Source organism: Coenobita brevimanus, chromosome 33 (genome assembly GCF_032717465.1).
Source record: "Coenobita brevimanus isolate Jiangsu-jjx chromosome 33, ASM3271746v2, whole genome shotgun sequence".
In the NCBI taxonomy this organism is placed as follows: domain Eukaryota; kingdom Metazoa; phylum Arthropoda; class Malacostraca; order Decapoda; family Coenobitidae; genus Coenobita; species Coenobita brevimanus.
Genome location: NC_136986.1, coordinates 31,704,882 through 31,719,842, shown reverse-complemented (window position 1 = coordinate 31,719,842; position 14,961 = coordinate 31,704,882).

The following is a 14,961-nucleotide window of genomic DNA, read 5'->3' as shown; positions in this document are numbered from 1 at the left end:
CCATCGCTTCCTTTCCTTCCGCGTTTCAAATTATTTATTTGCTATCCACCCTTTGCTGTAGTTTCTACCTTCCTCCCTCCATACACTCTCTCTCCCCTTTCCTCTTCCTCCAATTTACCTCCATCCTCTCCCTCTGCCACACTATGACATCCCCGTAATCCCCATAATCCCTCTTCCCCTACTCGCTCTACCACCTCCCTCCCATCTTTTCCCTCCTTTGCTCTCTTTGCCTCCGCAACTTACTGCCTTGGTTATTTTTATCTCTCTTTGCTGTCCCTCATGCTCTTCACCGCAGCCCCACAGTCCCCCTTCCTCTCCAGCATCCTTTTCACTTGTCTTTATATTTCTCTCTCCTCCATTCCTTTAGGTCCATTTATGCCATCAATTTCACCTCCTACAAAGTCTCTTGCTCCTCATACACTCCCCTCCATTCCCCCCCCCCATCCCCACTTCCATATCTTCCCTCTTCCCCTTCTTTTCCTCCATTTTTACCAATCTCGCACTTCCCATTGTAAACCATGAGGGGAGCGACCTCGAAGGAGTTATGAGTCGAGATTGCCAATTTTCTGGGCTAAATTCTTGCACTTTCATCGCACAAACCTTTCACCCGTCACACACACACACACACACACACACACACACACACACACACACACACACACACACACACACACACACACACACACACACACACACACACACACACACGCACACTCCAAGGCATGCCTGCCTTTGGAGAAAACATCAGTAGCAGCATTGTCGTCGTCTTCATTATTACTGTCGTTCACTATCGTCATTATCATCATTGCCATCTTCGTAGTTGTCATCATTTCGTCAACATCACCATTATCGCCATACTAATCATCACCATCATCATCATCATACACAATCATCATCATTATCTTCGTCATCGTCATTCTCATCATCATCGTCAGTTCCTGTTTGGCCATCGGTTATCTGTCTATCTGTCTGTTACCCGACATCTTGTTCTGTGAAAAGTGGTCTTCGATAAATACACTTCAGTGCATTTGAGTTCCTACTTATTAACCCGAGAACATATTCCAGAATGCCCAGTGTTCGACTGATACTTCCATCACGGAAGTAGAGCCATAAATCATAGTTTCTGCGTTTTGCTTGGCTCGAAATGTGGTCAACTGTTCATTTGTAAGTCAAATGGAGGCACCCAAATTAAATTATCATACAATAACATACCTGTTTTCAGCTCATAACCCTATAATCGGTTTCCAATAAAATGTTAATGTTGATTTTTTTTTTTTTCAGATTAGAGCCATGGTTGGTGTCATGGCACCATAACTTTAAATATCCGTAGTGCCTAAATTACAGTACATAATGCCTTGAAAATGTAGACAAATATACTTCATTACATTCTCCATCATTCTGCAGGAAGAGAGTTGGTATACTGGAAACTTCGAAAATTGGCGATTTTTTGCGCACCACAGAAGTCCCCTCGAATCCTAATGCCACAGTTGACGAGTTGAATGTTCCACCTTCTACCACACGCTACAGTCCTTCAGAATCTGCTTTCTTACTTCTTATTCGTTCCTTACCTCACCTCTTTCTACTCACCTCTCTCTCATAGTTTCTCACTCTGTTCCCATCACAAGACTTGATTGTCTCGGAGTTGTCCTACTGTTTCCAGCTACATTTATCACTCTTCCACATTGTCCACGAATGCGTCCGCAAAGGTCGTGGTTAGGTGGTAAACAAGTGATCCGCATGCTGTCTGAAAGGACGTGATTCCAATCCCAGGCTGGACCAGGGATATCTAATTACTGTATCTGAATTTCGTTACAGCAGCCTTTACTAATCCCCCACAAGACCCACCAGCATGTCATAAAGTAATTCCATGCTAATACCGCTATACTGGTCTTCAATGAAACAGCCCTATAATGCTATGAATGTGAATATAAACCCTGGGTATCTGCGCCGAAAAGGTAGCATGTGAAGATGTTTGGCACATAAGAGAACTGCTGGACCAAGGGAACGGATTATCGTCTATGTCGAGTGTAGGAAACATACAAATTGTATCTAACCCATAAGCATTTCTGAAATAACTTGCATCGAAATCCCTCCCTCTCATCTTCTACCACTCCAGCATCGTTCACTCTTCTGTTATCTTTTTTCACAGACACCTTCACATTTACAGTTTTTTTTTTCTTTTCAAAATTGAGACTCTTCCAAGCACCATCGCTTTTCTCTTACCTCCGTTTACTTTTAGCTTATATCCTTCACTCACATTCGATTCCCAATATCTAAAGGAGATATCATTGAAAAGTTATATCGTTAAGTGATGGTAAATGTTTCAGTACTCTTCCACAACTCACCGAAATTTAAGAAAAACACCCTTGTTTTTCCTCAGAACATCCCGGCCTCACAGCATAGCACAAAATCATAAAATTCATAATATCTGGCAAAAAAAAAAAAAGAAAAAAAAAAGGCAACGGGCATTAAAAAAAAAAAATCATAAAAAGGGAAAAATCATTATAGAAATGGTGTACATCCCAACTGAACTTAATAAAATACCTGCCAATGATTTCCATGCTTAATGCTCTGAGCTGCCGTTTGTATACATTGTCACTGTATACAACATGGTATGCATTCAGGCAACAGCAGATAGTATTCATATCTACATTATTGTACACTGTTAACACTGAAATGTATAAGTGATGTAAAGTGTATGGGTATTTTGAAGTGAAATGTATAGCATGTACTGGTGAGCTTCTTTTAGAGGTTTCAGTCTCCTCAGTTTGAAAATACCATGCAATAAAATGTTGCCACATATGAATGGTGATATAATTTAAATTCTGAAAGGTTAATATATTAAAGTGAAATGGTTTCATGTGTTATATGAATTATACATTTCTTTTCACGAAGTACTGGCAGTTGAAAAAGTGTAGATCTACATAAGCAATGGGGAAGATCAGTTACTGTGAATCCTGGGAAAAAGATTTTCCTTGAATCAAGAATGTCAAGGCTGACAAGTTTAGAACATTCTGTACAGTGTGTAAAAAAATTAATAAAAAATAAATAAAAAAAAACTCAATACTGATGGATCTGGCCTAGCACAAGAACGATCCCACAACATGAGGACAAAACATGTTGAAAAAAAAAAAAAAAAAAAAACTGAGTGGACAATCAACTCAAACCCATTTTGTAAAACCTTCTGGGAAAGGCATTCAGTTGTCAAAAGGTGACATTCTTCTGGCCAAGGAAGAGCTTACTCTAAAAGCAGAAACTTTCCTACTTGCGAAGGTTGTGATCTCCAATTATTCTTTTGCAAGCACAGATGATGTGTGACGATTCTTTTCAGTGTTTCCAGATTCACTCATAGCAAAAAGTCACAAACAAGGAGAGACAAAGGTGAAATACTTCAATCATTATGATACTCTGCTGTATTTGAAGGAGAAGCTCATAGACGATTTTTCAGATTTCCAATGCACTTTCCAGTTGATGAAACTACTTCATCTCGGGTGAAAATGCATTGTCTAGTGCCAGACACGAATATTACCTATCCTTGAAAGAAGTCATTCAGTAGCCTGGTATGCCGTCAACCATGTGACCGCAAGGTGGTTAACTTTGAAGTCATTTGTACTGCGAATCTCAGAGCAGTGGGAAAATCTTCATGAATATTTCTTTCTTTTCTTGCCAAAGCAAAAGAAGTTCACACTCACAAGAGGTACAAACGAATTTCAGATATACTGAAAGCAGGCCTTCGCTTGCTTACATCGCATTTGTTGTCTTCATTTTTTGGAATATTGTGAGAATGCTTTTTAGCTTTCAGAAGTAGGAGCCCATGATCCATTTATTATATGACTGTATGGGTCAACTACTGAGTCGACTGGTGAAAAAACAAAAAATTGTTCCAGAGAGGGACCTCATGTACTTCTCTGGATCACTTCAACAAAAGTTGAAATCAATAGCCATTAGCTTCCCTAGTTTCAACCAAGCATGGAAATCGAAAGAGTTTCAAAGCGATAGAGATTGAGACACCTATCTAAGGCTATTTTAATTCAAAAGGGCAACAGTGAGGAAAGAGGACATAACTCAGAGAGAACTGTTTGAATTATAACACAAATGTTGCATCTTACCCGCAGAAAAATCTTCCATTTGATATGGCTGTCCTCAAGGAAGCCTATGTTCTACACCCAGAAAAGAGGCTTGCCCAATCTTCACTGGCAAGCATCTTTTAACTAACACTCAGTATTGCAAAAGTCCTCATTTCCCGTGGACCAGAGAATGTTTTCCCGACCGTGTTTCAGACAGATCCATCCACAACACCAGAAGACTTGTGCGATCTGGTTAGAAAGCAGGAGAAATTTGATCAGACAGAACACATTCCACAGGAAAGAACATTCTAAAAGTCACTCCTCAAACTTCTAAGAAGGTACCATACAAGACTCTTATTGGAAATACGTGCAGTTGACACAATAGAAATTTTAAAAAAGTTCTGTCTGTACCTGGAAGCTCTCCCTTAGTGTACAAACTTAAGTTTATGAATAACTCAGGCATAACATACAGCCTCTGTAAGGAGGTCTTTGAGTGGCTGAAGCGGTGAGAATAGGAAAGTTACATTCCTCATTATACACGTTAATGCAGTGTTAATTACGAAGTAAAAATAATTAGCATGTTATTAATAAAGCAAGATTTTTAGATAGCAAATCAGTGGGATGAGAATGCCGTGTAACTGGAAATCAGATTACTAGTCCATAATCATATTAACTGACTTCGGTGGTCGTGGGAGGAAAGAAGGTGACGATGAGTAACTGTAGTAGCTTCGTATCACCTTGACCAAGACAGCAGGGCCTCGTGTAATGTTATTAAAGTAACTTGGTTTACAGTCAGGTTATTCCTGGTCTGACTTACTTAAATACTGATTTACCATTATGGGACATTAAGATGTTGTAAGTAACGTAAGTGTAATGAATAACTTAGTGCTCAGCAGCTAAATACTGTAGTTCGAATCATGAACTCAACCATTACGAATGTCTTGACTTCACCCTTACGAAACAGAGGTGAGAAGAGAAATAGAAGTGGGAAGAGAACCACAGGAATATCTATCTATTTATTGCCAGACGCCTCAATCCCGTTTGGGGTGGCCACAAACAAATCGCCTCCAAGTCGCCCTGTCCCCCTCCATTTCACTGCCCTGCTCCCAACTCACACCCCCATCCCTCATATACCTCTCCACCCCATCCCTCCATCTCATCCTCGACCTCTCCCTCCCTCTTCCCCCCTCCACCTCACTCACATACACTCTCTTCGTCAGTCTTTCACCCTCCATCCTCTCCACATGGCCAAACCACCTCAGTGGGTTCCTCATAACACTTCCTATCTCATCCACATCCACACCCCAACGCTCCTTTATATCCTCATTCGTCAGCCTGTCTCTCCATGTGACTCCACAGGCTCCTCTTAAATAACTCATTTCCACTGCTCTCACTCTTGACTTGTGTCCTTCCAACAACGTCCAAGCTTCACTTCCATACGTTAGAGTTGGTATCACAATACTGTCATGTAGTAACTTTTTCACTTTCATGCTCACTTCCCTGTTTCTTATCACTGCTTTCAAAGAACCAGCAACCTTTCTTACCTGCTGTACCCTTTCAAGCACTTCACCCTCCAAACCTCCATCCTTACTCAACACACTACCCAAGTACTTAAAAGTACTCACATTTTTCAATTCTTCCCCATCCAACCTCGCTGTACATTCACTGACTTCACCTATCTCAAAGACCATCACTTTACTCTTCCCTACATTCACCTTTAGATTCCGTTTCTTACACACTCTCCCAAACTCATCCACCAAGTCTTGCAGCTCCCCTTCGTTTTCACTCAACAACACAGTATCATCTGCAAACAACAGTACAGGGAGTTTCCAAACACTATCCTATCTCACCAGGGCCATTCCAACATCCACTACCCTACCTTGTACCTCTTTTATTACCCCATCCATGTACAGATTGAACAACCATGGAGACATGACAAATCCCTGTTTCAACCCAACTTTCAAAGAGAAAAATTCACTTAGTTCACCATCCACACGCACTGCAGCCTTCGCACCATCGTACATACTCTTCACAGCATTCAGCAACTTCCCATCTACTCCATATATTCTTAACACTTTCCACAATCCTTGTCTATCCACCTTGTCATATGCTTTCTCCAAATCCATGAAAGCCGCATACAACTTCTTTCCCTTCTCTAGAACCTTTTCCACTAAAGATCTAAGAATGAATATCTGATCTACACAACCTCCTCCCTTCTTAAAGCCTCCTTGTTCTTCTCCAACTAATTTCTCTGTTCTTTCTCTAACTCTGTCAATAAGTATCCTACCGTACACTTTTCCTATTATACTAAGAAGACAAATGCCCCTCTGACTACCACACACTTCTTTTTCCCCTTTTCCTTTGTACAAGGGAATAATTATACCTGACTTCCAATCCTCCCGGACTCTACCTTCCTCCCAGGCCAATCTACACATCTTCCACATCCATTCTACTACTATCTCTCCCCCATGCTTCAGCATTTCACCACACACTCCATCAATTCCTGGGGCTTTCCCCGATTTAACTTTCTTCATTGCTTCCACAACTTCTATCCTACTGATTTCTTCCTGTTTTCTCACCTCCCTCCTTCTCCCAGCCATTCCCCAGCCACTTATACTTGCATTACTTCCATCCTCTTGCATTACTTCCATCCTCTATGTTCAACAATTCCTTAAAGTGTTCTCTCCATCTGCTCACTTTTTCTCCCTTCTCCACTAGTAATCTACCATTTTTAGCTTTCATTCCCCTGCTAACTTCACTTCCACCCTGTCTTACTCTTTTCACCTCTTTCCAGAACATTTTCTTACAGTCCCTACACTTTACACTCAAATTCCTTCCAAATTCCGCATCCACTCTCTTCTTACTCTCTCTAACTAATCTTTTCACCTCTTTCTTTCTACATATAACTCTTTCTTCCGCCTCTCAACTTCTTCCACGCCCCTATTTCTCATCCATTCATTGTATGCTTTCTTCTTTTGTGCCACAGCCTGTCTTACCTCTTCAGTTCACCACCCTGTTCCTTGCACCCCCCTCCGTCTTCTCTTCCTTCCACACACCACATCACATGCTGCACATATTTCTTCTGTAAATATCCTGCACACACCTTCCATGTCTCGCATCTGCTCCAAATTCATATTTGCCCAATCGTTCCTCCACTTCTCTCTTATACTCTGCCTTTTTCTCATCCTCTTGTAACCTTTCCACTCTCCTTGCAACTACTCCTTCCTCTCGTCTTTCCCTTCTTCTATTCCTCCATCTTACTTGGGTCCAAATTCTGGCCACCACCAAGTAGTGGTCAGAAAGTCCACTTCCCCAACCTCTATAAGCTCTTGCATCCATTACACATCTTCGCATCCTTTCATCCACACACACATAATCAATCATTGCCTTCCTTTCATTCAGTTCACCACCCACCCATCTCATCACTTGCCATGTATACCTGTTGATCATTTTATGCCTGAAGAAGCAGTTCACCCCCTCCCAGCACAAATGTCCACTAACGCACTCCCATTCTCATCTATCTCAGCAGGCACACCCCACTCACCAACTATTCCATCCACCTTCACATTCCCAACTTTACCGTTCATATCACCGATCAAAAACACTCTCTCATTCCTTCAAAACTTTTCCATGCACACTTCTACATTTGTCCAGAACTCTTTTCTCACTCTTCTAGCACGATCTTGCATTGGCGCATACACACACACAATCGCCCACATTTGTATTCCAACTTTCAACTTTACCCACACAATCCTTGACCCAACTGATCCATACTGTCTTTATGCTCTTCCTCCATCTTTTACTCACAACTATACATACTCCTTCCTTTGTCCTCTCATTCTCACCTACTCCTGCACATATACCCCATCCATACTCCCATTCTCTCACACTTTTTCCATCTCCATTTTGTTTCAGTTATTCCACATACATCCACTTTCGTACCCTCAAGCACCTGGACAATCTCTCTCTCTCTTTCACCTTATCATTCGCTATAATATAATGTAATATATATATATATATATATATATATATATATATATATATATATATATATATATATATATATATATATATATATATATATATATATATATATATATATATCATGGCAGTCGTTTCAGAGAGCCTCGGAGGGCCCAATACCTGCCCAGGGCCCCAACCAAATGGGTAGACTCGTGTGGCCATGTGGAATGTGAGAGGTGTGAATGACGAGAGCAAGACGGTGGAAGTGGTGAATGCATTCAAGAGTGCGAGATATGCTGTGATGGCACTGTGTGAAACGAAGATGAAAGGCTGTGAAGTGGAGGAGTGGGAGGACGTGAAATGTGTAAGATCGGGAATGAATGGGAGAGGAAGATGTAAGGAAGGAGTTGCCTTCTTGACGAATGAGGTGTGGTAGAGTGGAATGAGAGACTACAAATGCGTCAGCTCGAGGTGTATGTATGTCAAGTTCAAGTTTGAGAAGGTGAAAGTGGCAGTGATTGTAGCGTATGCATCGTGTGAGGACAGGAGTGAGAGAAAGAAAGACAGGTTTTGGGATGAGATGGGTGAAGTAGTGGGAGAAATGCCCAGGAGCTATAAAGTTATCGCCATGGGGACTATGAACGGAAGATTAGGCACTGGTCCAGAGGATGACATAATGGGCTGTTATGGAGTACCAGGAGAAAATGATAATGGGAATCGACTAGAGGATATGTGTCAGGAGAGGAGGTTGTGCATTTATAATTCGTATTTCAAACACAAAGATGCACATAAATATTATACTGTACATGGTATGAGGAAACGGGGATCGTGTTGAAAGATGTCTGATTGAGGTCGATGATGGGAATGGTTGCTGATACGAGAGCTGTGAGAGGACGATGTGGAGGTCTGTCACATCATATGATTGTGGAATGCAAGATCAAGCTGAGAGGAGTGAGGTGGATCAAGAGAAAGAAGAGCAGTTAGGGTGAAAGACTGAAAGGTGAGAAGCTGAGGATCAAAGAAGTGGCAGATGATTACAGGACCAAAGTAGAGGACGAGTTAGATTCAGTGAACTGGAATGAATTGGATCTGGATAGCCTGTGGAATGCATATAGGGATTGGTTAATCAGGAATGCTAAAGAGGTGTGTGGTGTGGCAAGAGTATCAACAAAAAAGAAGGGTACGGCATGGTGAGATGAGTAGGTTAAGAGAGCGGTGGAGGAAAAGAGGAAGAAGTGGCTAAAGTGGTTACAGGATAGGGGTTCAGTTGAAATAAGAACTGAGAATATCGAGAGCAAGAAGCACGTAAAGAGGCTAGTGAAGAGGAAAAAGAAGGAGGTAAATGATGATCTGGAAAGAAAAATGAATGCGAACTACTCTGAAAATAGGAAGTTATTCTGGAAAGAGGTGCGGAAATGTAGAAGTGAAAGCGGAAAGAAATGTGATAGTGTGAAGGTTGCGGGTGGTAGGTTACTAACCCATGGAGATGAAGTAAGGACCAGATGGAAAGAATATTTTGAAAGTCTGATAAATGGGAATAGAGAGAGCAGAGCAGCTATAAACATGATTGGTTTTGGGGGTGTGCAGAAAAGAAATGCAGTGCCAGGAGACATGACACTCACACAGGTGAAGAGCGCTGTGAAGCGGCTGAAAAATGGGAAAGCAGCTGGGGTTGATGAGGTGCAAGCAGAGATGCGTAAGTGCAGTGGAGAGAGTGGAATGAAGTGCTTGTTGGAGATATGTAAGAGGGCATTGGTGAGTGAAACTGTGCCTGCAGAGTGGAAAAAGGCTGTGCTTGTACCCCTGTAATAAAACAAAGGTGAGCGAAGTGAGTGCAAGAATTATCGTGGCATAAATTTATTGAGTGTCGTAGGCAAGGTATATGGAAGAATTATTATTGAGGAAGTAAGAGAGATATGAGAGGTCCTAGTGAATGATGAGCAGGGTGGCTTTAGGAGTGGCAGAGGATGTTTGGATCAAGTATTTGCAGTGAGACAGATAGCAGAGAAGGCTTGTGAGAAGGACCATAAGGTGTTTATGGCTTTCATGGATCTGGAAAAAGCATACAATAAAGTAGACAGAGAGGGATTGTGGAAAGTTTTGCAAATGTATGGTGTAGATGGTAAGCTGCTAGGTGCTGTCAAGAGTTTTTATGTTGGTAGCGAAGCATGTGTAAGGGTTAATGGGCATCTAAGTGAATGGTTCAAAATCGGTGTGGGTGTGAGACAAGGTTGTGTGATGTCCCCATGGTTGTTCAACATATACTGTATATATGAATGGTGTGATGAGAGAAGTTAAAACACGAGTAATGGAGAGAGGGATGGCGTTGGTAATGAATGGTGATAGGTGGAATATCTCAAATTTGTTGTATGCTGATGATGCAATACTGCTTGCAAGTACCGGACAGGAACTTGGTAGGCTAGTGCAGAGTTTTGTTGACGTCTGTGAGCGTCGTGCCTTGAGAGTAAATGTAGAAAAGAGTAAAGTGATGGCTATTAAGAGAGAACGTGACTCCCACTGTGATGTCACAGTGAATGGAGAGAGACTGGAACTGGTGAGAGAGTTCAAATACTTTTGTACAGTGATAGAAAAGAGAGGAATATGTACAAAAGAAGTTGAAAGTAGAGTGACACAAGGAAGAAAAGTAGCTGGTGCAATGAAGGCCTTGGTAAGAAACAGAGGCTTGAGTGTTCCAGCTGCACGAGGCTTACATGAGAGAGTGTTAGTGCCAACTCTAACTTATGGGTGTGAAACTATGGTGTGACATGAAAATGAAAAGTCAAGAGTGAGAATCGTGGAGAGGGGACTGTTGAGGAATGTATGTGGAGTACAGAGGGTGGATAGGATACGAAATAGTGTGATTCGTGAAAGGTGTGGAGTGAGGAAGTCAGTGGACACCAGAATCGAAGAGAGTGTCCTGAGATGGTACAGTCATGTGGAAAGTATGGATAACAATAGAGTGGTGAAAAAGGTTTACCTGAGCGAATTTGAAGGAGGGAAGAGACGAAGTAGGCCAAGGAGAAGGTGGAGAGATATGGTGGATGAGTGTTTGAGGAAGAGAGGTTTGGAAGTCGGTGAGCCTAGAGAACTGACAAGAGATCGAGCTGGCTGGATGAATGTATGAGGAGAAATGCATGATCAGAGATTTTGGCACCCCTTGTGAGCATGGCAGCTTCCGGATTGACTCAACCGGATACGTTTGTGTGAAGCTGCAGAATGTGGTGAATGTTTTTTGGTGTATCCGGTAGAGCCAGGATTCTGGGAGCTTGAATGATGAGTGAATGGAAGTGTGGCCAGTTTGGATTGGGCAGGTTTGTGCTGTCTGGACGTTGTTACTCCTCACCCTACCCTTGGGTGGGAAAGGAGGTCCGGATGATAATGATAATATCTCATCTCATCTCTCATCAGACATTTGAGTGTCCACTGCAGGACCGGCCTATCCCTACCAAAGTGGAGACGATACAGCCAACGTATCTCTACCAAGTGGCTTAGGCTGTCTGGCAGAGATTATATGTAGAGTGAGAAATACTTGTAAGTGTAACTGTAGTGTTGTAGTGGCTTTGGATGTGTGTGTAGTCTGTGAACCAGGTGTAATCGGCCCACGCAAGCCGACTGGGTGCAAGCATACTTTATAGTATGCGACACTGGTTCAACCACAGCACCCCTGATGTCCGCCAAGCAGTAGGTGGACAGAAGAATGCTCGCAAAGTTTATTACCCTGGCGGGGCGCTAACCCTCGTTCTTCAGTGTACGAAAACGCACACTTTACCACCGAACCACAGAGGAGGGAGGATATATATATATATATATATATATATATATATATATATATATATATATATATATATTTTTATAGAGAGAGAGAGAGAGAGAGAGAGAGAGAGAGAGAGAGAGAGAATCGTCCATCGTGGAACAGTAAGATTAGGGTGAATACTTCGTGTGTGTGTGTGTGTGTGTGTGTGTGTGTGTGTGTGTGTGTGTGTGTGTGTGTGTGTGTGTGTGTGTGTGTGTGTGGCGGGATGTATGAGAAGCATTAGCAGTGCAAGTGCTGTAGGTGTGTAAGAGGACAAGAATAATGGTCTCCCTACCCTATCGTTTCCCGTTTCCTTGTCTTCCTCTTACCCTCAAGCCCCATCCAGACACCTACAAGAGGTTAATTTGCCGCAGTAATTCCTCATTCCAACATTCATATATCTAAGCTAATGACATAATCTATTTGACAGTGAGAACTGTGATTTTGAGGATTTGAAGTTGGATGGATATTGGATTAAAAGGGATAATAAGTGTTTAAGGAAGTTTCGTTGATATTCCTGATGGTCACGTGTCAGTACTGGAATGGTCGTGATGACTGTCCCTTACAGACGGCTGATCGAATCCCCCATAAATGATTAGATTTTTAATTTATATCTATATACCTAGGCTGTTTCCCCCAAAGAAAGGGAGGTAGCCGAGACAGAACGACACACTCCCAGTTTACTCACACACACACACACACACACACTCACACACACACACACACACACACACACACACACACACACAATTTTATTTTAACATGCAAAATACTCCGAGGCACGTAGGCTGGATTCATACCCCCAAATGCACTGGGTATGAGGAACCGAGATTCAGACCCTTGTGCTGCGAAGAAGGTAAGGAGGGCTTGTCTGCTGGTACTGCTGTAAAATGTGTTACGTAAAGAATAACTTGCAGCAACTATTAATGTGCGTGTAAAAAAAACGGGTCTTTCGAAAAATGCATTTTGCTTGGTACTACATTCAACACAGCAGATGGACAGACCAATATCTTATATGACTTAATGAAAAGAGTCAAGATCGAGAGTGATAGACCACTTACTGAAACCGTTTTTTTTTTTGGGGGGGGGGGAGGGGGGAGACGGTGTGCCCCTCTCCTACCCTGCCATCATGTATATAATTCCTAACATACTTCACAGCAAATAGTCCCATTATAATAACATTTGGGAGAATGCCCTCATCCATTCTCAAGTCAGAAGGGAAGAAAACATAAAGGATGAGTGAAACACCTTTTGTGCGAGATTGAAGGTGTAAGTACTGTCTGGATGGTTGGAGCTTCTTAGGAGTTTATGTGTCCTCTTCAGAATCGCGGCTATGTTCGCCTTTCATGTGTACTTACCAGTTGGCCTACTGTGGTCTCCAGGCTTGTCTGTGTTTGTATCAGATAGCATTCAATATCAATTCATTATTGAGTGATTTTCCCTTACGTTTACGCGTGGTTGTTATCTGTCTCCCAGTCCTCATCGGCATTATAATTTAAAACACGTTTAACGCATGAACAGCCGGTAATAAAAATGAGTAGAGGTAATTCAGTGGAGTCAAGCCTGTCCATCCTTTCTGTATTTTGTCATCATCTTCACCACCACCATCATCATTATCATCACCATTATCATCTTTATCACCCTTTTTGTCAGCGTCGTCATCATTGATGCCTTCATTTCTACCTAAGAAACTGGGTGATATGTTGGCTTTCAATGTGATTACATTCATATTAAATTATGGCATTGTAAAACAGCTGTCATACCTGGAATTATTGGTTGATATTTGCTACCTGAAATGGGTAGCAAATCATCACGATCATCACTGTTTTTTTTTTTTTTTTTTTTTTTTTTTTTTTGCTTATGAGTTACCTAACCAACAACAGATAGAAGGGAAAAGGATTTCGTATTGATCATTAAAATAAAGAAACTCTGGCAGACTTTCTTGTGGTTCTGCATTCGGTGCTGTGTCTATTCCGTCCAGTTAATGAATTTACCACGGGCAGAGTATGATAACCAACCCATGGAGAAGCGTTTACAGGTGATGTGCACAGGTGGTCATCTGGGAGTCCCAACAATGATGTTATAACACTAGAGAAAAGTCGAAGTAATTAACAAGTCTTTCACATCTTGGAAACAATACTTGAAAACACAAATATGTCATACTGTAATGGATATTATTTTAACTATTGTATGAATTATATTAACCTAATTTGAGTTTTCATTGCACCAACAATGCACCTCCGCCAAACTGCTCTCCACTTCTCCTAGCAGACAAAATCGCACTGCCTGTTGATCATCTTGATCAAGAATCAGCCAGATCGGCTAGCATGAAACAAAAAATGCTAAAGTTTGATGCTTTATGTGATGAGGTAGTGCTGGAGTTGTTCGACCACTCGGCTATAAGAATGTGCTTCATCATCACGTTCATATGAGCAAGAGACACAATAAACTCTCATCCTGTAAAACTGTTTTAGAGTTTCTAGGGTCCATTTTATCTCCCACTGACAGTGGACCTAGGCTGCCCTAAGCGTTTTTTGGTTTCAAACATTTATCCAGATACATAAAGCATGCTTTGAAATTAGCAGCATGGAAGGGAAGATGGGGCTGAACATGGGTAGCAATTATTATACAGTGAAATGAGTAGCATAAAATTATCTATCTATCTATCTATCTATTGCCAGACGCCTCAATCCCGTTTGGGGTGGCCACAAACAAATCGCCTCCAAGTCGCCCTGTCCCCCGCCATTTCACTACCTTGCTCCCAACTCACCCCCCCCTCTCTCATATACCTCTCCACCCCATCCCTCCATCTCATTCTCGGCCTCCCCCTCCCTCTTCCCCCTTCCACCTCACTCACATACACTCTCTTCGTCAGTCTTTCACCCTCCATCCTCTCCACATGGCCAAACCACCTCAGTGTGTTCCTCATAACACTCCCCATCACATCCACCTCAACACCACAAGGTTCCTTTATATCCTCATTCGTCAGCCTATCTCTCCATGTGACTCCACAGGCTCCTCTTAAATAACTCATTTCCACTGCTGTCACTCTTGACTTGTGTCCTTCCAACAACGTCCAAGCTTCACTTCCGTACGTTAGAGTTGGTATCACAATACTGTCATGTAGTAACTTTTTCA